The 27,500-nt window shown below is 42.7% G+C and overlaps 1 protein-coding gene across 18 annotated transcripts in view; it reads left to right on the forward strand.

The window, feature by feature from the left end:
- KCNIP1 (potassium voltage-gated channel interacting protein 1) overlaps positions 1 to 27,500 on the forward strand; it is a 239,983-nt gene that overhangs the window by 115,366 nt on the left and 97,117 nt on the right. For 4 of the 18 annotated variants that reach the window (XM_063413601.1, XM_063413600.1, XM_063413599.1 and 1 more), the window contains one exon: positions 25,485 to 25,576. The exons of the other annotated variants lie outside the window; for them this stretch is intronic. The gene's annotated coding sequence lies outside the window, so the exon portion shown is untranslated. The remainder of the gene's footprint in view (positions 1 to 25,484; positions 25,577 to 27,500) is intronic. 18 annotated transcript variants of the gene reach the window in all.

Raw genomic sequence — 27,500 nt, forward strand, 5'->3', positions numbered from 1 at the left:
AGCACACCATTTCATTAAAGAAAAACAAAAAAAAGACTGCTTAAATAGAAACATATTTAATGGAATCCCAGGCTGGAGCAGGACAAACACCTACAGAGTACTTACATTGTGTTTTTTCTTCTTTGGCTCCTACTTGACCGTAGGCAGGGCTGTTTAGAAGGCTTCACCTCTGATGTTTGCTGCAGAGGAATGGAAATTGTTAACTCTTTTCCTAGACAAGATTTAAACAAGAAATATTTGGGAAATATTCTTGAATATATTTTTTCTTCCAAGAATGTGTCTGTCTTGCATAGAAGACTAAAAAATGCCAAGAAGAATCCTCATCTTCTGTTCTGAAAACTGGTAATCTTGTGTTTAGCCTGTAGCTATGAGGAGCTATAGTAGATGGAACATTCCACAAAGTTCTTATTTCAATCACAGAAACATGTATTTCTGGCAAGTTAAAAGACACCTTCACCACTTATTCTTGCATTGTGCATGTAGGTGGTCCAGCTTCCAAATATCTCTGTGCTGCATCTGGAAAAGGTTTCAAATGTAAATATTTATCATCACCCACAGAACTTTGGTCCTCCTTCCCTACCCTATTGATGCTTTCAGCATCACTGAGCCTTTGCCTCATAGTTATCGGAACATATAGTGTTGTGTACACACACACTTGGTAGTGTGTTTGGCCCCCCAAATCCTGGGATCCAATCTTCCAAATGCTTCTCATTGATGTGAATGTGTTGGGAAGACCCACTGTGAAGGGCTGAAATACTGCCTACCAGCCAGTCTGCCTGAAACTTCTCCTTTCTGACAAGTGCCATTCAATTTTGTCCTGTTTAAAGGTCTGCATTAGAGCAGAGGCTTCATTTTCTTTTAGAGGTTTAATGAATGATTCAGAGCAGGGTGGTTCTTTTGTCATGAGGGGAGAGCCACCACAGCTAGCGAACGCTCCTTTGATGCCAGTTTGCAGGCAGAATCACCTTTCTTTGCTTTCATCATTCCTTTGCTCCTTTTCTTTATCCCCGATTCAGTCTCCTAACATCAGTGTCACAAGTAGTGCAGCCACAGTGTTTTTATGGTCAAGTTCTTGTGGCTTTAAAGAATGTATGAAACAAGACTGTGTCACACACAAAAGGATCTATCTGTTTCCTGTGTTCTGTGAGGAGGGCACTGCCTGCCCTCCCGAGCTCAGCACTGCCTGATGTGCTATCACTGACCTTTGTTCATGTATCAATACATTCCTTGAGGAATGCAGGCTTTTTCAAGACTTAAGGTGCTTTGCATATGGCTTAAGATTTTTTTTCCTCCTGTCCTGAGTGAGCCCAGTTGCTGCCCTTCTGGCTCAGTTAGAGTTGCCCACCACTGTTACTGACCTGGTACATGTGAAAGGGGAGGCAAAGCAAATCCAGCCAGTAAAACACTGCCTTTTGCTATATGTATACTATGGCAACTGAAATCCAATGAAAAATTGTATTTCTGTTCCGGACAGCAATCTATAGACTAAATAAACCCCTGTTATTACTCACTTTAAAATTGGATAACATCCTGGACAATCAGAACACTGATAGTAATAAAGCAGCTTCTACTGCCATTACCTAAGATGATCCAAGTGGACAAGGTTTGACCAGAGGAGTCTCATGTTTTGTTAGACCAACCAATGTAACCAGCAAACAAGGCAGAGCCCAGACTCTCCAGCACTGGGATCCCTGTGGAATGCAGCAGATGTGCTCAGCTCCCAGGCTCATCCTATCCAGTCACTGCTGGCTGCGTTTTACAGGGAGCTTCTCACCATTTGTTTGGATGCACAAACATTGCTATCATGTTTTTTGCTGTGAATAAACAGCATTTTCATTTTGTGGAAAAAAATGCATTCAAACCCTAGAATATCTCATAGCACTCAGTTGTTGTTTCTTGTGCTTCTTTGAATATACTTCATTATAGTTGCTATTTCCTTAAATATTTCCTGCCAAATGGTTGTGAAAGGGAGCTGCTGCAATTATTGATTTCAGATTAAGGCCCCCTTGATTTCGGTTTTCATGTTATTTTGTGAATCAGTTCAGATTTCAGTGAAATCAGTTGTTTATTCCTAAGCATTCACAGGAGAGATTTTTTAGACCTCGAATGTTTGCTTTTGAGTGTTTGCTGCAATTATGGGTCATTTAAGTACCTGGAAATGTCTGTTCTGGTTGCATGGGGCTCTGGAATCTTAGGCTGAATCAGTGGAGAGGTAACAGTAAAGCAGTGTTAAGTGTGAAACTGGGGGGAGGGGTCATTCATTCATGCAAGACTGAAATTCATGAGTATTCTTCAAAATACTCAACCAGTGACTAATGTTCCAGTAACAACACTCCTGATGTGTTTTAGCAAGCCATGATTGTTTTAGTGATTACAAAGGGATTTTCAAAATCTGCAATTTTTAACTTCTTCCTTGAAAACCTGATCAAAAGATTTTCACATCAGTTTGGCCTCTTGTTTTCATCTCAAAACCCTCCAGAGCATTTCTCTCCCTCCAAACCACGTCAAGCAGCTCCCTCTTCTGTGTCCCTTGTAACTGTCAGCTTCAGGTATATGTATGGTTGTCATCTTTTACTATTACTCAAAACCTCAACACTTCTCTCTCCTTGGTGTTCAGACAATCAGTTTTGTATTTCCTAGCAGCTGGATTTTCTGTATAAACCAAAACGAAGGAAGGATTTTTTCAAAGGAAATGACGTGCTTATGCAGCCTTAATGCTAGGAAGATGGGCACAGAATTCCTGTAAGCAAGAGGCACCAAAAATTCAAATCTTTGTATGCTGAGCTTCTGGTGATAAACTGTCTGCTGCTTTGAGGGAGGAATGTAACCTTATATCTGCAGGTAAGTCTGTGCCTGGTACCGGTTTTCTTGCAAATTTTGCTGGGATACTGAGATGCTGAGAATAGAAGTATCCAGCCTAAGCTAAGATCTTAATGAGACTGTCTTATACATTAAGTTTAATTAGCCTGGAGGAGACTAAATTAACATAGATAAGAATTTGTCTGGATAAGCCATGGAGCAAAATTCTATTAAAAAATGCATGAAAGATTCCTCCTCCTCCTGTGTCTTAGCAGGAGCTGCAACAGCTCTGTAGTGGTGATTGCTGGGGAAGAGGCATTGCTGTGATGGGAGCCAAAAGCCAGCCTGGGGCTGGAATTCACAGGAACACCAAATACTTATCAGGAGAGGAGCCTCTTGCTGGGAAGGGCTTAGTGCCAAAGGGGAATGTAGATGTCCTAGACTCAAGGGGAGAACAGGTTCTGGAGAACCTCTTTCAGCAGCCTGTTGGTGTGTGCAGGGCAGACAGGTTAAGCTGAACTTTCAGTAGCATTGTAGTGTCACCAATGCAACCTTTGCATTTCAGTGAGGTAGCAAGGTAGGACAGTGAATATTCAAGATGAAACAATCTCAAAATTAGACAGTAGTTGTGATGTTTGCAAAGCTGGAGCAGACTATTAGCACTTCTGCTTTCTGTTGCTGTCGCATATGCTGAAGCATAAATTATTTTACAAAGCCTTCATATTTTTGCATCTCGGATGAAATTCTGTTGTGTTAGGTCATCCATCCAGTAAATTCAGAATTGCTGTTTGCTTGTACAGAATTTGTCAGCGGAATTGGAATAAATGATTTTTGGTACATGTAAAAGCCCCAATACTATTTTAGTGAGCTCTTCATGTGCATTGGAATGGACTCCTGCTCTGGCCTGGCTGTGATTCTTTGCCCAGATGAAACAGGAAATACAGGAGTAAGGAGCGAGTGTCTAGCACTGAAATTTGCAGAGGTACTGAATCTTCCTGCTACTTCCCTCATTCTGGGTCCTGGAGAGCCTACAGATCCCATACTTCTTGCGAGCCTCGAGAAGGTGGCTGGCGATTAGTCCAAATGGTCTGTCCTGAGGGTAGGCATGGCTGCTGTGGCTTTGGGGAGAGCACAGACAGCCCAGGGGATCATGTGCTGTTTTGAATTCTGTTTTAAAACTTGGCAAATTATTTCAGTGCTAGCACTGTGTGCTAGCACAGGGAGCTGGTCCCCACTCCACATTACCAGCACAAGGAACAACATCTCCAACAAAGCAAATGAGAACAAAAGGTCCTGACCCACACTGAGAGAAAGTGTGCAGCTCTATTCTAGCTTTGAAAGGGCTAAACTCAAAGCCCTGAGATTGGGAAGCCCAAACAGAAAGTCGGGAAGCCAAAGAAAATCCTCTATGCCAGACACTTACCTAGCATCACAGGCAGCAGGGAGTTGATTTGGTTTGGGTTACTGTCTGCAAATCTTTAGTGTGCCCCGTCTGCAGGGACATTTTGAAAAAGCAACCTGATGTGCAGTGACAACAGGAGATAATTTTTACCTCAGATGTAGCCTCTGGAAACAGATATACAGTATGAAGCTGTGAATCTTACCACAGCTGAGACCACACAGCTCTAGGTGTTGTATTCAGCTCTTGGTTTTTAAAGCGCAGGTTTAACCAAACAGTTCTACACACAACAAAATAGCATGGTAGTAATCTAAAATGACTAATTTTTGGTTTTTATACCTTTTGTTACCAAAGGTTTAATCTTGCTTAAACCTTACGTTTTAAGCAAGATTATTTCACATCAATGAAGTTTCCTTAAGTTGTGCTTTCTGCATATTATATGGAAATCACAGAGCTTGAGCATGTAATGGTGTAGAAATAGTATGTGTTTTCTTTCCACTCCTAAAATATTAAACTAGATCTTTTTTCTAGAATGCTGATATTCTCCACCAACTCTCTACTCCCTTTTCTGACTCCTTTTTTTTTTGCATTTGTTCTGTAAAGGTGTCACACAGCTGAGTTTGCAGTGGTAGCTGCTAGAATCAGACTTTCTCATCAGAGAAGCCCAGCTAAAGGCTGGGCTAATTTGTACCTTATCACCAAATCTTTCAATTATTCCATTTCTTCAGATTTCTGTGCGTTTTCTGTGGAAGCTCTCCATAAGCTGTGATTCTTCAGATTAACCAGGCATCTGTCCTCCAGTAATGCTGATTGTGTTGATAATAATGATAAGCCTGACATTCAGGTTTGATGTTGAGACTATGGCTCAGCAAGCCTAAGCCACACAAACCAATTGTCCCTTTTATATCCTGCATGATGTACATCTTTTATGAAGTTGTTCCATCTTTAAGGAAAACTGATCAAGGAAATAGCACTTCTGACAGCATTGCTGGCAGCATGGCACCAGCTGTAGGAACAAGAGACCCGAGCTACAGCTCCTGCTCTGGATCAGATGCAAGTCTCTCCTGGAAAAGGTGAAAAAACTCATGTAAAGGAAAAAATAATATCTGAAATGAAGACACAGGGAATATAGTCCTGGCGAGGCACAGCTGGACACAGCTGAAATGCCATCTTTCTCACTGCTCCAGTTACCAATACTCATATGGGTCAAAATGTTCAGAAAAATGTGTCCTCTGTCATTCAGATTTTTGTGTAACAAACAGAGCTGTAGTTACGCTTGCTTGTTCTTCTGTGCTCTCACTTGTTCTGTACCTCCATGGCTTTTCCATTTTTGTACAATTCTTTATGTTTCATGCAGACTGTTTTTTCTTCTTCATACATAACACATCTTAGACATTTTACTGTTAAGAATAGTTTTCTTAATCCATTTTTAGTTTTCCTTTTGTTAAGTAAACCAGTCTTGTACAGCAATTCAGGAGGGTCTTTGCTCCATTTCATATTAAATTCTAATTGAATGGCAATACATTGTAAAAGAAAGGCAACCACCTTTGAAATTACTTCAGTGTTTTAATCTAGCAGTGCTTGTTGGAGGGGTGATTGCAGGAGGGCTGCAGTGAGAGGTGTTTGCTCTCTCTTGTCACACATGCCATCCTACTGCTCCCAGGTACAGGCTGCTTCTGGTCATTTCTTCAGAGCTTGCATTTGTTTTCTGCCTCAAATGTTTTCCTGGATTGAACTCCATCACCAGAACTGCTCCAATAACTCATTTTTCTCACTGGGTGCTGCTGAGGGTGCCGGGTTGGTGAGGGGCCTCCCAGAGGCCCTCCCGATCCCACTCCTGAGGCCTTGTCCTGCTCCTGCCTCACTGCTGACCTGGGCCATTTCTCCTTCTTGCTCGTGTTTGGGCTGTGTAACTTCCCAGGCACTGCTGTGAGCTCACATAAAGAGTATAAAGACTCCAGGGCATTAAGAATATACTTTCTTTACTATGAATCCCTAAGGGAAGCAAGAGTAGGCATTTAAATTCTGGTGGTAGCTGCTGGATGTTTCAGCTCACAGCCACATTAACTTTCCCCATATTAGAATAAATCTCTTGAATGAGAGATCTGAGGTTGGTATTAAATCTTGGTCTGAGCAGTCCTAAGGCTACAAGAGTTGTCTCATCCAGTCAGACCACTTTTTAATTTTAGTCTTGAGCTGAATTCTCCAAACTGGACTATGTCTGTGAATAATGGAGCTCTGTGTGGAGCTGCACCAGGCTGGCTGGGGGCTCAGTCGCTCTCCTGCAGGCTCCAGACTGTCACTGCTTAGGGTAAATGGGTTGCCTGGCTGGCTGTGTCCTCTAGGCAACCTCTTCCTAGAGCAAAACCACCCCATTTTAGCACTGCACTCACAAAATGAGCTCTGCAAAACTTGCCAATCCCTTAGTGCATGATGCAATTATCTCTATATTTTTATTTTATTTTTCTGACCTCAAAAGATATAAACAATCCTGTTTAAACCTACACTACCTCTATATCCTCCTGGATAGTCTCCCTCAGATCACCATTTCACAGAGATGATCACCACAGAGGGGACAGGTGCCTGAGATGAAAATACTTTAATATTTTTTGTTAAATTATTCTGGTCAAATGGATCTACACATAAATTGTTTAACTTATCAGCTCCTAAAAATATACTCTGGAAGGTAAAGGGAAACTTGATTGAGCCTGAAGGACAGTAGAGAGGTGTGACTCATCCCTCAGGGATAGAATTTTTCTTTTCAATCATGAATGGATGCACTGTAGGTCTCACAGGAAGGTGAGTCAGAGCAATACATGGCAAAAAGATTTAACTCAGAAGAATGTTCTTGTACCGACAGCACAAATTATATAAGTAATTTGTTTTAAATTAGTACTTTATTTAAAGGAATTAATGGTTCAGGAAAATCTCTTTGGTTAGAAGTTCTCCTATTTTATGAACAGGTCTGCTTCTCTTTGCCAGTGTGGCACGCCACTCCCTTCAGCTAACTCAGAAAGATGCTTGCAATTACAGGAGCTATCAGCTCCTTAATGATATTAATTTGGCTGCTTCTAAGACATGCCATGAATAGAAATCACATGGTCCTCCAAACCTTCTGCACAAATTGTAATTGCAAATGAAACTTCATCAGCTAGTTCACAAGCTAGGTCTTCTTTAAGGTCCTGGATGTGTTCACTGGTGAGGCCTTGGGGAGATCTACAGAGCTCTCTGGCAGGCTGAGGTTTCTGCTGGCAGAAAGCCATGGAAATGAAACCTTCTGTGCCATGCCAGGGTTCAGCTGTGCTCCTGGAGCAGCTGCCCTGTGCAGAGCCTGAGGGGAGGCAGCTCTGTCCCCGGGTTCTGCTCCGTGGGACAGAAACAGCCCAGCTCTTTCCATGGGACAGGGACAGCCCAGCTCTGCTCCGTGGGACAGGAACAGCCCAGCTCTTTCCATGGGACAGGGACAGCCCAGCTCTGCTCCGTGGGACAGGAACAGCCCAGCTCTTTCCATGGGACAGGGACAGCCCAGCTCTGTTCCATGGGACAGGAACAGCCCAGCTCTTTCCATGGGACAGGGACAGCCCAGCTCTGCTCCGTGGGACAGGAACAGCCCAGCTCTTTCCATGGGACAGGGACAGCCCAGCTCTGTTCCATGGGACAGGAACAGCCCAGCTCTTTCCATGGGACAGGGACAGCCCAGCTCTGCTCCGTGGGACAGGAACAGCCCAGCTCTTTCCATGGGACAGGGACAGCCCAGCTCTGTTCCATGGGACAGGGACAGCCCAGCTGTGCATGCCGGCGGGTGCCATGCAGCCTGCCTGCGGTGCTGCCTCACTGGCACTGCTGCCACCAGCCTCCTGCCTGCAGGGTATCGTGGCAGGGTTACCTGGCTGCAGAACTTCTCTTGCTGGCTTCTAGCCACCTAGTTAAGACAAAAATTTTCACAAAATGTGAAATATGATCATCAAGCAAAAAACATGTTATGATCATCTGCAAATCAAGAATGCTTGATCCTTGTTATTTCTTTCACATGTGCCACTACAGTTTGATTTCATTCTGCAGTTGTTTGCTTAGAAATACAAGCCTTTTTTTTAAGGACTTCTGGTTTTTTTCATTCTACAACAGGACCAAAGATGCAACCTCTCACTGCTGGACTGCAAGAGGCTTCTGTGCTGCTACATCCAATAAATATTTTTAATAAAGTTCCATCACTTCCAGCCTTTCTGAAACAATTAAGAGCCCTATTTGGATCCTAAGCCATGCTTGCAAGATGGCATTAATGTCCATGTCTTAATGAAAAAGGTTTGCCCATGTTAAGGGAGGAAATAAATTACATTTACCCTGATGGGGACTTCATTTTTAAATGTATCTGAAAAGAGCAACCTGTCTAGAGCTTCATTTTGTACATGACTTGAGGCTTCCCTGGGCTGCCAGGGCAGTGGCTTCAGGAACAGCAGGGGAACATTTGGGCCCAGCTGGCCGCCACAATTAGCAGAGGCACATGCTGCCTTCCCCTATTTACTGTGCACTCAGTGTGGGCCTGGAGTGATCCGTTAGCATGTGCTCCATGTGCTGTAGACATGGAACAGCCTTGCTCCAGTGGTCCTTCCTCCCACTCTCCTCTGAGTGCCACAGATCAGTGAAACACAGATTTCCGTAAATAATTTAGATGACTGGGTTTTCAGTTTTCTGAATTTTCCATCCATTTTCACAGTGGGTTTCATACTGATTATATCATCCTTTGGTTGCTGATAGGTATGGGTAGCAACTATTACTAACCAAGTTTAAAGCAAACTCTCTTAGATTTTGGTGTGGAGGAATTGATTGATTTTAGTTGAGACACACTGAACCCAGATTTTCACAAATCTGAAAGCCTCTGGGCACTCTTGGTATCAAACATGAGTTTGAGTGAGAGTTGCAGAACCCTCCCCATGTCCAGGGCTGCATTTATTGTGGCCAAAGATTTCCTACCAGCCCTACTTCTAGCTGCAAGCTGATGTTCTGTATACAGTAGCATATGGTGTTCACTTTATCTTGAGAAAAGTTGATACTTACAGTCACCTACATGAGTGTTTGATTCCATGTGCCCTCTGACTGTGCTGATGGAAGGTCTTTCCCTCTTATTATTCATTAGTGAGTTATGAAAAATACACTGGCAGTGTAAATCCAATATCTGTTAGAAAACTGATGTTGCACTCATGCTTGGCATAGTTCTTGGCAGAGGCAGTAATGACAGCAGGTGAAAAATTCATCTCCTCCTGGTTATGGCATTCACAGCCACCAGAGGAGCACGAGGTTGGTACATTGGACAGCAGGACGTGCTTCAGGGCCATTAGCTGACCAGATTTCAGTAGCACAGCATTTATTTTTTTAAGAAAGAGATATTATACTTTACAGTTTAAGATATAAAACTGTTATTCAGATTGTTCCTGAATTTAACAGGTTTTTTGCCAAAGGAGTTTTATTTAGAAAAGTGTTTCTTTTGGAGTTTCTCAATTTTTCCTGATCTTTCATGTGTTGTGACTCTTTTCACAGCTGAGACTGCAAATAATACTGATCTATGCAAGAGTTAAATATAGAAGGCAATTTAACTTCATGTGTTGAAAGGGAAGATCTTATGCTGATCTTTTCTTTGAAGATCCAAGTGCTGCTTCATGAGGAAGCCATCTCAAACTACCGTTCAAGCTTCACAGATGAGCTTTTAAAAGCTTCTTCCTAAAATAGCCATGTGTACTGCATGGTTTGCAGTTAAAACACCATGTCCCCCTGTATGCGCCTGACTAGTTGCCATTGCCCTCCTTTAGCTAATAAAAACTCCACTGTTTACTACTTCCAACAACTCATGCTCCTTCCTCATCAACTTGGCCCTTTGCTTTCCCACCCCCAGATGTAGGAGGAGGAAAAGCAATATGCAATGGGAGTAAGAGAAGTTGAGTGTCAAAGAGTTTTAGTGCTTGAATGCAAGGCTTATGCATGCTACAGAGCATGGTTTTCTTGTCCCAAAAGATGGAGGAAATGGGCTGGAACTTCTTTCTCTGAACATTTTGTTATCCTAAATGTTTTTTCCACCTCAGGCTCCTGGGAGTGTTGCGTCCTTGTCCAGACATTCTGAGACACAGGATTTAGAGTCAGCCAACTTTTTAATGACTGTGAGATATGGAAGAAGGTACCTGCCATAAAACTCTGGTAACCTACCTTCTGCTGCTCTAGGCATAACAGAATTGACCACAGGGGCTGCAGGGGGGTGACAAGGGAAGCTACTGCCTCTGATGGAACAGCTCTTGTGTGCTGCCTCATACTGATAAAACTTACCAAGTTGGGACAGGCTGCAGAATTCTCCTGCCCAGGTGAAACCTGGTCATGTTTTCTCAGCAGACCTTAGCTCAGCTTTTTCCCAACTCTTGTAGACTCTGAAGGTGGTGTTGGTATGACCTAGTCCACCTCCTGCTACTGGGAGTCCACTCAGTCTGGCACAACTGCTTCATGGAATATCCAGCAGGATAGTCCAGCCACAGTGACAACCTGTTGTGATTTAATATTTGTTACTGCTTTGGTGCGGCGAACACAACCATTATGTGTCCAGAGATGTGTGTGGATTTCTGTTGGTGTGAAGGGAAAGTGCTCCAGGCGAGCATCTTCTCATTGAGGAAGTACCCACATGTAGGGGTTAAATTGGATCCCTTGTGTTAGGCAAACTGAATTCCACCTGTCTTGAAATCCTCTTCATCTATTTTCTTTCCAAAAGAAAACAAACTAACAAAGCCCATAGCCCACCGGTAAATGAGTAGAACCTGTTCTCTGTTTAGGAGGAGACAATTAGACATAATTATTTGTTGTGATCAAAGATTAGTGGAAAACGCTGTCATGCTATTAGCCTTGCAGTAGGCAGGGGAAGTTGGCAATTAAAAAAAAAAAAAAGAAATTGAGAAATGGGAGGAACTAAACTGAGCTGTGAGACAATGATGCTCTGCTGCCGTATGGTGCAAACACATTCCTTGTTTACAACCCTCTTACACTTTACAAATGATGAGTCTCATAAATCAGATAGTTAAACAGTCCTTTATTATCTCTAGTTTGGGGACATGCTGTGTATGGAGCTAGGAGGCAAGCTCTGCTCCTCCTGTGCCTAAGGCAGGTTAAACCCTGGGCTCTGCCTGCAGCTGCAGCAGCCCCAGAGCCTGCTCATGGGCTACTGGAGTGTATAATCATCCTTCCTCTGCCAGGTTTGCCCCATGGCCCCAGTGGCCCCAGTGTTGTGTTCCCTCAGCTTCACCTGCCTGAGTCCAGCCAGTGTGGTGAGTGCCTGCTGCACCTTCCAGCCATCCCTCTACAGGCACAAACCAGCTTTTGCTGTTAACTTCAGGCACCAAAAATGGCAACGGTTTTACAAAGAAATAGATAAAAGGAATTCTGTGCTTTAAAAAAGTACTAAAGGCTTGCTTTTTAGGTGTTAGCTCATTTGCTAAGAGGAGTTTCACTTACACATTAGTCAAATCCCTTCTGAAAATCCATTTATTGTGAGGCTGACAAATACTAATCTGCACACATCATGTAATTTCCTTTCCAGTTTACAGGGAATGCAATTTACATCTAGCTCTGAGATCTACTACTGTGTGGATGTCTTCTCTGATTTTTTTTTTCACTCTTTATTTGGTAAATGCGGGGGGGCAGAGCACCCTCTTCTCCTTCCTAAAGTGCCAGCCATATTGTCAGCAGGGAACTGTCAAACCCTTTCTGTTTTACTGTTCCAATGGTATTCCACAACCTGCCCACCAGATATTTTGTTCACTGACATTTGAATAACCCACTCTTCATTTTCTTGCTTAATTCTTTGGGTAATGCTTCAAAAGAAGATCCTCAAGACTCTGCAACAGTTGGGCATCCTGCGGTTGGTGATAATAATATTGACATGCTGCATGTCACTTGGTCTGAACAGCAGAAAGCAGTATCCTTCAAAAGCAGCTGCTTGCCTCTAACAAGGTTACGTCTATGGCTTTATGCCATGGAAAAATAATGTACAGCAAAAATATTTTTTATTATTGACAGAGGCATAAACAAGAGTGAGCTTCAGGGAACAGTGAGGCAGTTTGGGCTAATAACTAAAAATTTGTGTTCAGTTGCATCATGAGAATTGGCAATGGATGGGAGTTAACATGGTGAACATAGTATGGGAAGGTGAAGAGATTCACTTTGTCTCTCTTGAGTTCATGTGACAGCAGAGCAGGATGTGTTTTGTTATGCCAGACAGGCAGGATGACAAGGTTTCTGCCTCGTGGGGGGAATTATTTCTCTGTTGCAGCATGCTTTTTAGGTCATATTTATCCATATTTTCATTTTATAGTTCAATCCAGCACACCCCTGTGTTTTTGCCCAGTTTATGGTCCAACCCAGGTGTTGCAAACTCATTAGCATATACGCACGTTGTTTCCCCTAATTCTCCTCTCATGCTCTGCCATCATTGGGTAATCACCCTGAACCCTACCCCTTCCACTTTCTGAGTGCATAAAAGCCCTCTCCACGTGGGCAAGAGGGTCTTGGATCCACCATGCATTGAATAAACCACCTCTGTTCAACCCCAAGACCCGTGCTGCAGTTTCCATCTGTCCCTGCGCCGAAAGCATCGATAACTGGGACTGCAGAGCTCGTAACAGGGTGTGTCGCACCCTGTTCAGTGCTGCCTCACCGAAGGCACCCCTGGGGTACGGAGGTGCCCCGGGGGAACACTTTATTTCTCCATGGAGAAAATCTCAGCTCTGAGATGATGCTCTACAGGCAAGATTTTAGTAAACATTTTGAAAAGCTTGAAGGTGTCAGGAGCCTAAATTCTCGTGGCAGATGTTACCTAGTCTTTGCGGTCAGTCTTGTGCCATTTCTGTCTGCAGCCCCATGTAAAAGCTCACACTGCTAAAAGCATCTTTAAGCATGTGCAGCAGTGGTCTGAGCTGTGAGGGCAGCCCAAGGCTGCAGCTGTACTGGCACACACAAGGACACTGAGAGGCATTTGCCTTGGGTGGATTTGGCTTGCCAGTGGGAAATTCAGTCTGGTTTTGGAGAAGACAGACATCAGGTGGGCTGGACCAATCGGAGTCAAACTGGAGACAATGTTTTCTTGTGTGGCACATAGTTTTCAGTTTCTGTTTAATTTGCTAACAGGAGGAACAGTAGGTGGTAAATGGAAAAGGCTTTTAAGACTATGCCTGATGGTGTAAAGTAATCAGGTTTGTAAGGCCCAACCCAAACAGTTCTTAACCTGTACTCAGCTGGTGAAATGCAAATATACATTGGAAAAATATACAGCAGCTCTAACCTGCTCTGCCCCTCAACTGCTCCTGTGCTTCCCCTCACCAACAGCACCATGCTCTGGCAGGATCAAAATCACAGACAATTGGAATAAAATGAAGCATTTTTAAGAGTGTTTGTGTGAGAATGACTGCCCTCCCACATGCTCCATGCCATGAGCTGAAGAGCTGTGCTTCCTGCAGCCCTAGTGTTGATGAGTCTGGATAATACAGCAATGGTCTAAAACATTTAAGATGAACTGGCAAAAGGGAGTTTCCATTGTGTGGTTGCCTTTGTGCCGCTCCTGATAGATGCAGTCGGAAGCTTGAGCGGCGCTGGGTGCTGCTGACCTCCTCTGGCAAAACACAGCAGACACCGAGGGAAGGTCTGGCTTCAGGAGTGAGACTGGATTTGTCTCACTGCGGAAGTTAACCCTGAGATTCCCAGAGTTGTTGGCAAAGTGCTTCTAGTGCTGAGAGGGTGCCCTGCCTTCTCCAGGAAAGGTGATGTTTTAAAAGGGGTAAGGCTTTTCCACACATAAATTAGGCTATTCTCAATTTTCATATAATTTTAAATGAAATGCCAGGTTTTCTAGTTTCTTCTCAAGTTACCTCAATCAATTATTTTACCCTTCCTGGGAAGGAACTGTGTTTCAACAACAGTAATGCATGCAAAGTACAGAAAAGTAAAAGGCTAAATTACTGGAACAGCTTCATGAAATAGCATGTGTGCCAAAGTATTTTTATACCTTTCTATTTTCTACACTTCCCTTCCATGTGAGAACAATGTTTGTGTGTTAATTACATGCATCTTTTCTTTTTGTGTGAAAAATGTCTCTTATGAACCACTCTGAGCCCTTCCTTGCCCCATAACTCAACTTCAAGTCTTGAAAATAGGCAAACTGTGGTTCTAGTCTATGCCCAGTTTGGGTTGACTTTACATTACCTGTTGTGCTAAAGTTCATATCCATACAGCTCCCAGGGTCAGAAAATCTACAGTATAGGTTTTCTTTTCTATCCCATGGAAGAATAATCTCTATGGAAAGACATGGAGTTTCCAGTTGAACATGTTCTTTTATCTTTTCAGGAATGTTCTATCTTGGCTGCAGTTTTTTGCCTGTCTCTAATGTTAGAATAATGATGATTTGGACAAAACCACTATTCTGCAGGAGAGAGGTGTCAGGATTTAAAGAGGGATCTGCCCCTGTGGAAGTGCATTCTCACACCCACCAGTGTCTGTAGGTGATTCTCCACTGAAATTTACCATCAAGTTATCCTCCTATCAGTAATCTGCTTATGTATTTTTTGCTGCACTTAGCTCACAGAGAATAGACAGATGGATGTTCAGTGATTAATTTCTTGCATTCTTCAAATTCTTCTATGTCAAAACTCAAAAAATACAGGCAATGTAAGTAATTTGTCACATCGGACATTACTGCTTCACTTTTAGTCATCTCACTGCTGGACCTTAAGCAAACAACTATATAAAATATGTTTAAAAATGTAATTAAATAAAAATGTCATTATCTCACATCCTTAACAAGTCAGACTCATTGAAAATTCTGTTTCTTTAATGGAAGTCCATCATCAGTAAATCTGTAATTGTTTAATAGCTCAAATTCAATCAGCTTTGCAAGCCTTATTGTCCATAAGTTTCTGCTATAAGGGAGCTGTAATTTCACATTTAAATAAGCATTTTATTTCATGGGTAACGACTTCAAAATAACAGGAGAGCCATAACAGGATCCAAGAGCATAAAGAGCAAGGAATAATCTGATACACTGTAAGTTGAGTGCATTGGGAGAAGCTTAACCTCAAAGCTTTTGGAGATGCTTTCTATATTTTCTGATGTGATGCCAGTCAATACTGCCTGGTCCTTTTTTCCAAAAGGTTTGGACACTCCATGAAATGTGACCCCTGTATTTTAGGAATTTTTTTTACTGTTATGAAGGCTGCCAGGTGAATGGATGTAGTCTTGCTGCAACTGTGGCCTGGCATCTATAAGGTCAAAATAAGAAGTTTGGTACAACATATACACTGCTTAGGAAGTATGATATGCTGCAAGTGAGAAAAGGAGGCAGTGTGACACTGGCTCTCAGCCTACCCAGGTGTCCAAGAGCAGTGCTGGTCTCAGGCCATGATGTAAGGATATCCCATGTTTTAAGAAACACAGCTTCACACAGATTTAATGGTCCCATGCAGTCATAGGGATGAGAGTCAAGTCCTGGGAATAATCCAAACCATGAGTTTTGCTCTCACTGCCCAGCCTAGCCTGGGCCTCATGTGCTCCCTGTCACTGGGGTGAGACATATCCAAGCTAATGTTTTAGGGATAAGGCCTCTGTTGGGCCTGTTGCTACAGCTGCACAAGACCAGGAATCAGAGAGAAGCCCCCTGCGCCAGCTCTGGGAGTACCTTCCTTGCCTCTTCCTTACCAGCAAGACCACTGTTATGTCCTGCTGCAGGAACATGCCCATGCATCACAACCTGGTAATATCAGCTTCTGTTATAGGTGCGTCTTGCCTTCCTTTCCCAAAAGCCTGGCATTTGCTAAAAGTGGCCCTGTGGTAGGGCCTCCTTCTAGCGGGAGAGCACGGACATGTGTTTGGGAAGATGTGCTGAGCTTCTGAACCAGCCCATCTGCTGTCAGCCACAGGTAGAACAATTAGAATTGCCTTGCTGTTACAGAGCACCTTCGTTGCTTTCCTTTGGGATTAAGCATATTTCTCTGCCTGACGTTAATTGCTGCTGAAGCAATAATTCCATTTGCTCAAACACTTGTCAAATTCCTGACATTAAAATTTAAAATTATAATTAGGATGAAATAAAGAAATCGCATGATGCCTCTCATAGCCTCATTATTTCATGCAGATTAATGTTGCTGCAAATGTCTTGTTGAAACTGCTGAGCTGAGAGGACCCAAGATTAGGTCTTAGCCTCAGTCCCTCCCTCCCCAGGAGCCTACTGCCCTTTTCAGTGTAAGAAATTACAATTGCTATTTTGGAAAATATGTATTTTAGTTCTGAACTTGCTTTACATTCTGCTCCAAACAAACCACCCACCCTCTCTAGTGCCCTGGCCTGGCTTTGCCAGGGAGGTGTCAGAGATGCCTCAACAGGGGGGAAATGGTGTAAGATGTAAAAATCTGCACATTAGAGTTCTTGATGGCCAGTTCTTCACATCCTCATAAATATTTACAACTCCATAGCACAGCACAAGTGGAAATTGCTCTTGAATTTTTATCAGCTGATTAAGAGATGAAAACAAATTGTGGCTACTGAGGTTTACTGTGTAAACCTGAAGAACATGAAGTGGGAGGTTAATGGGGTCTTGACTTTGACTTATTCAGCCTCTGTTGAGGGTTATAAATCCAGAGCTTATGGAAAGGAACTGTTTGCTAATAGGCAGACTTAAAATAATGCATACATAAAAAAAGATAAGTATGAAGAATGCTGTCTAGTGTTATCCATATCTGATGGGCATTTTTTGTTCTTGGAGGAAAGCTAAAATTTTGCCTGGATTTTACAGCATTTGCTATCTGTTAATGGGGCTGGCATATTATGACACTTCATTTTTTTAATTGATGACTTGAATTTACATTTGTTTACTGAGATGCTAAAATGTAGTGAAGATAGTAATTTTAAAAAATACTATAGCAGATTTGTCCAAAGAGTTGGGTAGTGGGAACAGGTTTTATGGCATTTAGATGAAACAAAGCTTTTTCTTCTTTTCATGAAATTTTTGCTGCCTACAAAATGTCCCATTGAAAAACTTTCCTTTTTATTAAAGTAAGTGAAATTGCTTTTATGTGTATTTCCCTACTGGGTTTATTTTGCCTCAAGACATCAGCATCACATTAGCAGTATCATGATATTATTTTAACTCCAGGGCATTTGCTGTTAATGTGTAAATTGTTTCTTTACACCACACATAGAAAAAGCTTCTGCTTTAAGATAAATCATAAAGAATTCGTATATATCAACATCTGAAGACTTGGAGGATGTAATATGGAGATTGGAAAATCACTGTCAATTTGCTGATTCTAAGAAAATCTGTAAATTGGTAAATAATCATTTTAGGACAGATCTTAAAAAAAATCATCATTATTGCTGCTCTTTGAACTACAGACCTTGCCAATACTGGTCATGAATGCAAGAAGAGATAGCCCCAGCCAGACACTGAACCTTAGTGCATTATGAGCCTCTGAGTCCTTGTGTAGTTTAGTGTTGATACTGTGGTGTCTTGCTGGGAGAGTCAAATCCTGAAAATAACATTTTATTAAATTGTTCTGCAAATTGAAATTACTCTTGAGGTCTTGAAGGTTTTTGTGAAAGCTAAGCCATTCTTTATGGTTTCTTGTTCTCCATAAATTAGATTGTAGCTCAAGAGGATACTTCATTAGTGCCTCAATCACACAATTTTTCAAGTGGAATGTTTTTAGTGCAAATGTCATGGATTCAAAGAACTGTGTTTGGTTAAGTTAGATCAAAACTCTTCAGTAAGATTGCTGAAAATATGTAATCTTAAAAACAGGCACCTCCTGCTGGAAGGCTCTGTGCTTTCCATGTGCAAAAGGTGTTTCCTTCCTTTGTCCTTTCAGTCCTGGCACAATGAGGAGCTGGACTCTGCCAGGTTCCCAGGCACTACCCAGAATCAAGCTGGTAAGCTCCCACAGAGAACTTGTGCCATGAACATCAGGAGTTTCCATTTTCAGAGGTGTGAGATATTCTAGCATGTCCTTTAAGACAGTAGTTTCCCAAAGGGAGTTCTATGTGTTTATGTGTGCACAATTAGAAAGCTGGACACATACGATTTTAATCTCCTCCAAGCCATGTTCTGCAGCCCTAGTGCTATCCTGGTAATGTTCCTCCAACTCAGAACCCATGCTCTCCCCTGATGAGCTATCAGGGACTCTGTTCTCAGTATGGTTGTGATTGCCAGAAAAACAACCAATTTGATTCTCCCTTCTGCTTCCGCTGCCTGGTAAATTCACCTTGGACAGATAACATCACAGTTTTTAAAGGTGTGTTAAAACTTTTGAGATGTTATTTCCTACTGTCCTGGTTTAGGGCAAATTTGGGAGGAAACTTCCAAATAGGGTCCCTCTGGAAAGCAAACTCAAATGGCCTCTCCCTGCAGCCGGTCTAAGAAAAGAACTTCCTCACAGAAAAGTGGAAAAAACTATTTATTTGATAAACAAAATGCCCACAAGCATAAAGAATGAATAATATGAAGCAACAGAACCTCTTGCTGCTCCAAAGAGAGATGGTAAACCTGAGAAAATCCCTGCTGTGGATGGATCAGCTCACTCAGTTTTTTATCAGTCCCAGTCCCTCAGGAGGTCCAGGCCCGCTGGGCCACAGGTGCCAGCCCTCGGTGCTCCTCTGGGGTTTTCAGTCTGGAGTAGATTTTAAAAGTTCCAAGAAAAAGGAAAAAAAACAGTCCAGGGAACTTCTCTGCCTTAGCTAGTTAAAACTAACTTAAAAAAAAAAAAAAAAAAGAAAGATCTCTGTCTTAGCCACTTCAGGTCAGTGCTTCAAACGACCACAGTCCGGAGAGGAATGTGCAGAAGTGACAGCTGTTTACAAAACAAACTCAGTGCTTTTTCGTTCTCTCCTTTGCTCTCAGAGCCAGTCTTAAAGGCACAGAACTCAATATACAGCACAGACAGAACAGACGATTGGGGATACAAGCATCATAAAGTCACCATAGGACACCTACAAAAACAAAATCAAACCATCTAATATCTTCTTGATTTAGATTTGAAACACTCATCAGGAAACCCTCAGAGCTGGTTTGATGCTACAGGCAGATTTGCACAACTCTTTTTTTTGCTTCTGATTTTGCACACAGCATCAGAATCAAATCCAAGCAGCTGTGTCCCGCAACCTGGCACCACACCAGGGCATCCACAGTCTTGGACATTATGCTGTGTGGTGCTGACATCAATAGCTTTCATCCATTATATTACTAAGGCATTGCAACATTTGACAAGATGTGAGTTATACGTACTTTTACCAAACAAATCTCTGGCACTGTATTGAGAGATAATGCTTGGGATGAGCTACTGCATTCCAAGGCTTGGAAACAGAGCACAAGGTTTAGTAGTGGCTGATTGTGTTACTGCTAAATGTAGCTACTGTTCCACATCAGAGTTGAAGAAGAGTAAATAGCGTTTCCTTCAAGAGCAGACTGCTGTGGCTGCAACCCTGACCAGTAAGGTGTGAATGTAGAAGTACCATGATACAATTTCAAGAGAGATTGTTTTGTATTTATGCGGTGAACAGAAATGTAATGTTGCAGTGTTGCATGGGGAAAATTTCAGATTTCACCAGCTACTTCTAATCTTTTGGTAGACCTGCCAGCTGAAGTTGGATGTAAAGGGGCAGACACCACTGGGAATCTAACATCAGCCCAGGAATTTCTATGACCCTCTCTACTGTAGCAAATTTAAGAAAGGGAATTCAGCATGTTGGAGCTGGAGATGGCTACTTTGCCCTGACGGTCTTTTCCTCCATATAAAGGAGAGCTCCTCTAAAAAGGAAAGCTGCTTTGCAGCAGAGTGTAGTAGCAACTATTTGAAACATTTTGAAAATACACACATACTGACTTTGAAATTTCAGATCAAAATAACAAATGTAAAATACATTGCACATTGAAGTGTTTTTTATCAGACCGTAATTTAACAACATTCTCAGCTCAAAAAAATGAAATCAGTGACTTGTCAGGGAATAATGTCTTGGGACTGAAGACCATTTTGTTTATAGCTAACACAGCGATGATTTCCCTGTCTAAAGTCAAAATGATCAATAACTCCACTTAGAAAGAAACCCTTTTAGAGGAAAGGGAACTCAAGTCAGAGGAATTCACAGGACCGTTTAAGCAACAATACTTTTTAGATCCAATAAACAAGCTATTTCCAGTCTGGTAAGCAACATTTCTCACTACAGACCAGGTACAGGATAAATTAATTAAACTCAGTATGTGTGTAGCTTGTAGAACCATTCACAGCATTATAGAATTATTTTGACAACACTTCTCATTCTAGCCTGGCTCTCCCCAGGGCAGGTCACAAAGGAGAATCACAGACTCACTGTCACTACATGAAGTGCTTTGGAAAACCCGAGGTAGAATTGATACTGTGTGGTTGGACAAAATCATAAAGTCATTCAGGTTGTAAAAGAACTTGAAGACCAAGTCCAGCCATTCTGCCAGCACTGCCAAGGCCCTCAGTGAACCCAGTCCCCAAGTGCCACATTCACATCTCTTTTAAATCCCTCCAGGGATTGTGACTCCACCGCTGCCCTGGTCAGCTGGTTTCAGGCCCTGGTCAGCAGGCCTTTTAGTGGAGAAGTTCTTTCCAATATCCAATCTAAGCCTTCTGTGGTGCAACTTGAAGCCATTTCCTCTTGTCCAGTCACTTGTTACTTGGGACAGGAAACTGAGTGAGTCGAGGTAGACAACATCCTCAGCTATTCCCTCATTCACTGAGTGGGTCCCCATGTCATAGGAGGAGATGAGGTTGGTCTAGCATGACCTGTCTTTCATAAAGTCATGCTAACAGGTGTTTCCCTTCTGCATCAGTTGTAATAGGAGGTTTTTGTCCATCTCAGCAGATCAATGTCTGTGTGAAATACAGTCATAAATGATTATCACCTCCTCTTGATTAAAGCCAGTTTGAAATCTGGTAAGTCAAGAAATGGTTAGAGCAATGATGTCATAGTCAGGGTTAGTGCTCAGACCATGGGACTTGCTCTGCCAAGCCTGATCTGCAAGGGGCTGATGTGGTCTATCTGATAAAGAAGGAAATAAGTATCTTTGGTCTAGGAGTTGCCAGATGAGTGAGGGGACTTTAACTAGGTTTAAACTGGGTTTCAGAAGACCTCTACGTGTGCTTCTGCACACTAGCCTGCTCAAAGTAGGGAGCACTAGTCCTGAATGTCATTGACTGCCACTGGGAATGATTCTCCTGCCTTTGCTTTAGCTAAGCATGTCTCTAATGCTTCAAAAATGGGTCATCTTGGTTTTTCCCCTATGATCTCACAGGTTCTTTTCTCACCATGCAAATATTGATCTGCAATCAGCATAAGCCTAGCCCCATTCCCACAGATCTTGCAGAATAATTTAGGAGAAGTGCATGTAACGGTTGTTTTGACTACCTCATTCTTAATGTGGAATGACAGTTCGTCTTAACAAGTGGTATCAAGTCACTGGCTTTGCATAAAATGTGTTATCCAGATGAAGGGGTTTTAATCTATGCCTAGCACCTGAAACAGGATTTTAAGTTTAAAAGCTGTAACCAGATTTCTATATTTAGCTCTTCCTGTTTCAGAGATATTCAACTTGGAAATACTTATGCTACTATTATATATAAATCCTATTTCAAGCATTTGCATTTCAAATTTGGTTGGACTTATGCAAAAAACTCTGCATACTGTAAGGCAGCTTGGTTTGGAGGCCTCCCACTGAAAAGTGTCAGTGTAGTTCAATGCATGTTCCACAAAATGTGCAAGAGATGATCACATCTCAGAGTGCTATTTTCCTACTATGACTAATGCCTCATTCCAGACCCCCCAGCCATCCTTGCCAGTGCAAAACACGGTAATTCAAGCATGGAACTATACCCACAGATAGGGATGCCAAGAACACTTAGCAACCTATGATTCAGTGCAGCAGATTAAGATAATGAGTTCTATCCATAAAGAAAAATATGCTTTTAGTGTACTACTAATGTTTTTCTTTCTGAAAGGGAGGAAATTTTCTGCACAGGGTTCTCCTCTCCTCCAAGGGAAAGAGCTCTTTAGAGATGATAATTCCAAGAACCTGTCCTCAGGGTCAATGACCTCAGACAAAACCACATCACTTCTTGCTCCTGCATGAGCCATGGAGACCTCAGTTTAGCTGAAGAGTGCTCACCCATTCTTGATCATATGCAGTGATCTTTCTGCAGCAGGTTTCTCTCTCTGATAGAGGAGGAGCACTTGTAACATTGCTGGGAAGCAGGGGGTGTCTGGGATGCTTCCTAATATTACAACATGGAGAATCTGCAGAGACCCTGCAAAAGGAAGGATGTTTACATGGAAGATATTGTTCACTGTAACACTCTCCTTCTCTGGGGAAACAAATGGATAGAGGTAGAGGTGGAACCCAAGGGAGTCTGAGGTACTTTATGGCTGTAGTTTAGGGGAATCAGCACCCAAAGAACAGCTGTCAGACAATCTGTCTCCTAGTTGCAAGGCTTTGTGATATGGCTGGACATACTGTGGGGCACAAAAAGAGAGAAACAGAGCACCTACTGCCAGCTATCCTTCAAGCCCTAGAGAGGGAAGCCAGTCTCTGCTCTTTTTACTGCCTGGAATAAGACAGGGCTGTTGACCGAGGTTGTAGGGACACCTTAGTTGGAGTATAAAACACTCTGATGCTGACCTGATGCTCTAGAGCAGCAGTCGCCTCAGTTTGGACAGGAGCGATAAAACCTATTCTAGTGGTAGGTTTTTCCAATTTTTCCTCTTTGTGAGGATCTTTCAGAGCTGGACAAGGAGAGGACTAGTGGGCTGTGTACACTGCGGGAACAAAAGCCTGTTAAGCAAATTTCCCAGTCTGTCTAATGAGACTTTCTGGCTGTCACACTTCCAATGCCAGAGACTTTTCCTGCTGGCACTGAGGCCCCTTCACAACAGCAGCTCCAGTGAGCCCATGGGCGCCTTGCTCCTACATACCCCACACACACAGTCAGACCAGGTTTCCCATGGCAGAGTCTCAGATGTCTCATTCCATAAGTAATTTATTCCTGGTGCAGTCCTGTGGCTGTAGCAGGCACTGTGACATTATCATCTCTCAGCAGCCCATTACCTGTTGTTACTTTTTAGGGCAGAAATTCAATAATGCAAATTAGATGGAATGTTTATGACTATATTTGCATCTTTTGACATGCACTAACTTCATTTAAGTGAAAGTTACTAATGCTTAGACTTTTAAGCCTGGCAAGGCTGTGGTGTCAAACAAGCCGTAAAGGATGCTTTTGGCTGGCATCTCCCTGAGCCATAGGCCAGCCAGCCTTGGCTGCTCCTGCTTGGTGGTGCCCAAAGCTATGTGGGGCTAAACTCTGCCTTTTAGCTCTTTCCTGCTGTTATCTGGGCTTGCGTTGGCTGGGGACTAGGAAAAGAAATAAAACAACAACCAGAAAAGAGAGTCCTTGGATGCCCTTCCTGCTGCTTCCTTGGCTCTGGCTTCCCCACGCCTCTCTCTGGCTTCTGCCTGTTGGGACTATGCCAAGCCCATCTCACGCTTCTCTCTGCTGTCATGCACTGAGGCACACTGGTGTGTGTTCTGGGCTAGGCCTCAAGTACAAGTGTCTGTAGGAAGAAAGGCAAGATTTTTCAAAGACTGCACGTACAAAGACCCAGCAGCAAAATAATGTAGGGTTGCCTTTTGAATAGTCCCTTTGAAATTTTGAGTGTTGATATGCAAAGTCAATAAAGCACCAATTGGGTTCATTTATGCAGCAGGAAAGGAGGAGAATACCTCATAATCTAACCTAAACTTGTACAGAGATCACCATTCCTTTCTTTCCTCACGCAATTCTCATTCCCTGCAGTTGAGGGCTGCCAGGGCAGCCCTGTGTGTGGGGGTCCTGTGTGTGTGACACGGTGACAGCAGGTGGCAGCAGGATCCCACCGGCTCCTGGCATTAGGCCATCTCCAGGGTACGGGCTGGGAGCCACAGCAGCCCGGGCCCGGTACGGGGGGAGCGGTGGGAGCAGCGGGGGCGCCTGTGCTGCACAGCGCGCTGGGATCATCCTTGCCTCGGGACACCGGGAATGTGCGGTGTTCCCGCTGGATCCGCACTGACCGGCGGCGTTGGACACCCGGCAGCCTGCTGCTGTCACAGCGGATGGAAACCGAGTATGGAACCATCGGCATTTCCGGGCGCAGCCGGACCACGGCTCTTCGCGTTTGTCACCTGACAAGGCTCCGGTGCCACTAGGTGGGGATAAGAGCCTGTTAGGCTGAAGGACGATAACGCTGCTCAAACAACGGCATGGAGTTGCTGCCTTTATGGTGTCACCTGTAGAATAGAGAAGGGAGACCCTGGTGCGGGACTGTCACATCGAGCGTGAGCCTGTCTCCTGGAAAGAGGAGAGGCTGTGTGTGGGACCGTTTGTCACAGTTCCACCCTAGGAATGATGTAGAATCATTCCGTGCTGTAGAGTCTCACTCACATCAGTGCTTCGGGCAGCCAGTGGGGTTAGAAATCTGCGAAGGCCGGTATTTTCCACAGGTGGGGTATTTCAGTAAGAATGGCAGCCTGCCACCCAGCATTGGAGAAGCACTTCTCGATGATCATTAAACCACCATTAATAAATTTACTGTCTTTTGGCAAATGAAAAAAATGTTTCACTCAAATATTTTTCACCCAAATCTCATTCTGTAAAGAAAACTGCTTGGAGACTGATGTGAGGACTTCTGTTATAAAAGCTCACCTGACTCCAGCTGATAGTTGGGATCCAGGTGCTTGCTGCCATGGTAGGAACAGAAGTTCGCCATGTGGATGTTGGCTTTTCTTCTATTTAAAAGGTCAATGAAAAGTGTACAAACCCTGTCTTTTCCACTTTGCTCAGCCTTGCATTCAGCCATGCTGTTTTAAATAATGCTGAAATCTGTTGCATTGTAAAGCAGCTGTGGGAGAGAATGCTGGGGTTAGAGGGCAAGATTCAATGAACAGACAAAAGAGTACTTTGTAGTAAGAAAGACAATAGATATCATGTTTTGCCCTTTGGCAGTGCAACCTTTTTGTAATTAAATTATCAGGTTAAAATAAAGCTCTTTTAATTATTTAAGGACTAGGGAAAAGGTACAGTTAAATTATTCATCATGCTACAAATAGTTATTTTAATTCTAAGTACTGTAACATTTTTTTAGAGGACCATTATTTATTTGCACTCCTCAGTGAGAGAGTTTTACTAAGTTTGAAGTTGTAACCCCATATTTGTATGTTGTTTTTTTGTAGGTAAGTCTGGATTGGTCTGTTTGAACTGTGCAGTTTGGGAATGTAAGTGAACAAAGTAAGCCTTCTTCAAGCTGTCCCAGCCTCTTAACAAGGTCAGAGTATTTTTCTTTTTTTGAGCTCTAATACTGTAAATTAATATTAAAATAGAATGGATACTGTGACTCCGGATTGCTAAGGTTGTGAGACACAAAGGGATCTTTATCTCCGCTGTGAATGTCACAGAACAAATATGTGCACTGAGAACTATTGTGGAGGCTGCTGTTTCTCTGGTCCATCCTTTAACTAGGACTGTATGGGGACAGTATGAAATATTAATGGTGCTGACATTTCAGAGGGTAATACAACTTTTTATACTATTTTTTTCATTGATCATTTAGATGGGTTCTCTAGTTATGACAATTTCCAGATATAAAACTTACAGTATCTTCACTTGAATAGGGCCAAGTTAGCAGGTCATCTTTTACTAATCACCTGGCAGCAGGACATTGCTAGAAGTCAATAAAATGCTGTTACTAGACTGGCATGCCGTACTTCCCACCTAAGCCATGTTCTGTGGCACTGCTGCTAGCAGCAAGAGTCTTTCCCTTGCAAGCTCTAAGCACTGGAATGAGTGGCCTCCATTCAGACAGGGGCATGTTAATTGTCTCAGAGTTGAAAATTATTTCCTTTGAAATTTTGTGGCTCTTTTTTCTTCTCCCATTATCTCCAGGAACAATTACATTCATGTCCTGTCAAATCCTGGTGTTGTCTCTGTAAATCAAATGGTGGCTTCTTTAGAAATCCATATTATAAAGGATTGTCTTGTTCTAATATATGATTCCTGTGCATGTACCAGTAACAAAATTTTTTCAGCAATATTTCTGTACACCCATGTTGGGGTGTCTCTTCAGATCAGTTCTATCATAATGCAAACTGTAGGACAGATATTGAAGATCTATATACAGAAAATGGTACACAAGGCATGTTATCTTGCAGTCATTTGGGAATTTTAAAACTCTTTGCTATCCAAATACAATTTTTTTTGTATTTCAAGTATGCACAGCAAAAGCTGCTGCCTGTCCTTAAATTACTGATTTGCATTACTCTAGATTTTGTGCCTTTGTTATGTTTCAATTACTATTCAGATCTGCCAGCAAATTATATGAATGCTGAGAAACTTCTTATGCTTGACTTTTCCCATTTCCTTTTTGCCTTCCCACTTTCTCCTTTTCCCTTTCTCTTTTCTCTTACCTTTTACCTCCCTATTGACTGATGTTAGGATAGTTTTTATCAACTGAGAAAAGAAGTCATGTGTTCTTTGCAGCTGTATCACCACTACGCTTTTGAGCACAGACAAGGGACCATTTTCCCAGGAGAGTGAGTGCCTCCTTTCTGATGTGAGTGAAGCTGATAGCTGAGGGCAGCAAAACGTGTAACTGGATTCACATATGCTACATTTCTGTTTCCTATTTTTTCTCCTGAAAGATGACAATGGCTTTGGTCATGCTCATCCATCTGTTTCAACATCCTAGACATAACAACCTCAACATACATTTACATCCACTTTTGAACACCTTCTGGCTACCAGTTCTATAACTCAGCTTTCATCTTGCATTTGCTTCAGACCATGACATTCACCAAAGAAGTTTTACACTTCAAGGTTGTTCCTTTGAAGCCTTTTGATTCAAATATCTATTTTTAGCTTGTGAAATTAGTTCGGTTTCCAAAACCTGGCTGAGCAGATTCTTTTCCTCTGTAACAGTTACTAGCCTCTAATACATCTGTGTACCATTGAGTCTGTCATGACGTGATACTTCTGTGCCTTTTTAAATGTGATGTACTAAGCGCATGCCTTAGGTACCTGATTGTGTTCCCCCTCCACATTCCTTAGATCCCACATCAGCTTTGGCTTGGAGAGTTTTGCACAAGGGCCAGTTTCCACAGTCCTTAAACAATTTATTCATTGCCTGCAAGGGCAGTAAGCATCACTTTGACTCAGGCACACTGCACTGTAATATATATGCTGTAGTGTAACAA

The sequence above is a fragment of the Prinia subflava genome, chromosome 16, assembly GCF_021018805.1.
Source record: "Prinia subflava isolate CZ2003 ecotype Zambia chromosome 16, Cam_Psub_1.2, whole genome shotgun sequence".
NCBI classification, from domain to species: Eukaryota; Metazoa; Chordata; class Aves; order Passeriformes; family Cisticolidae; genus Prinia; species Prinia subflava.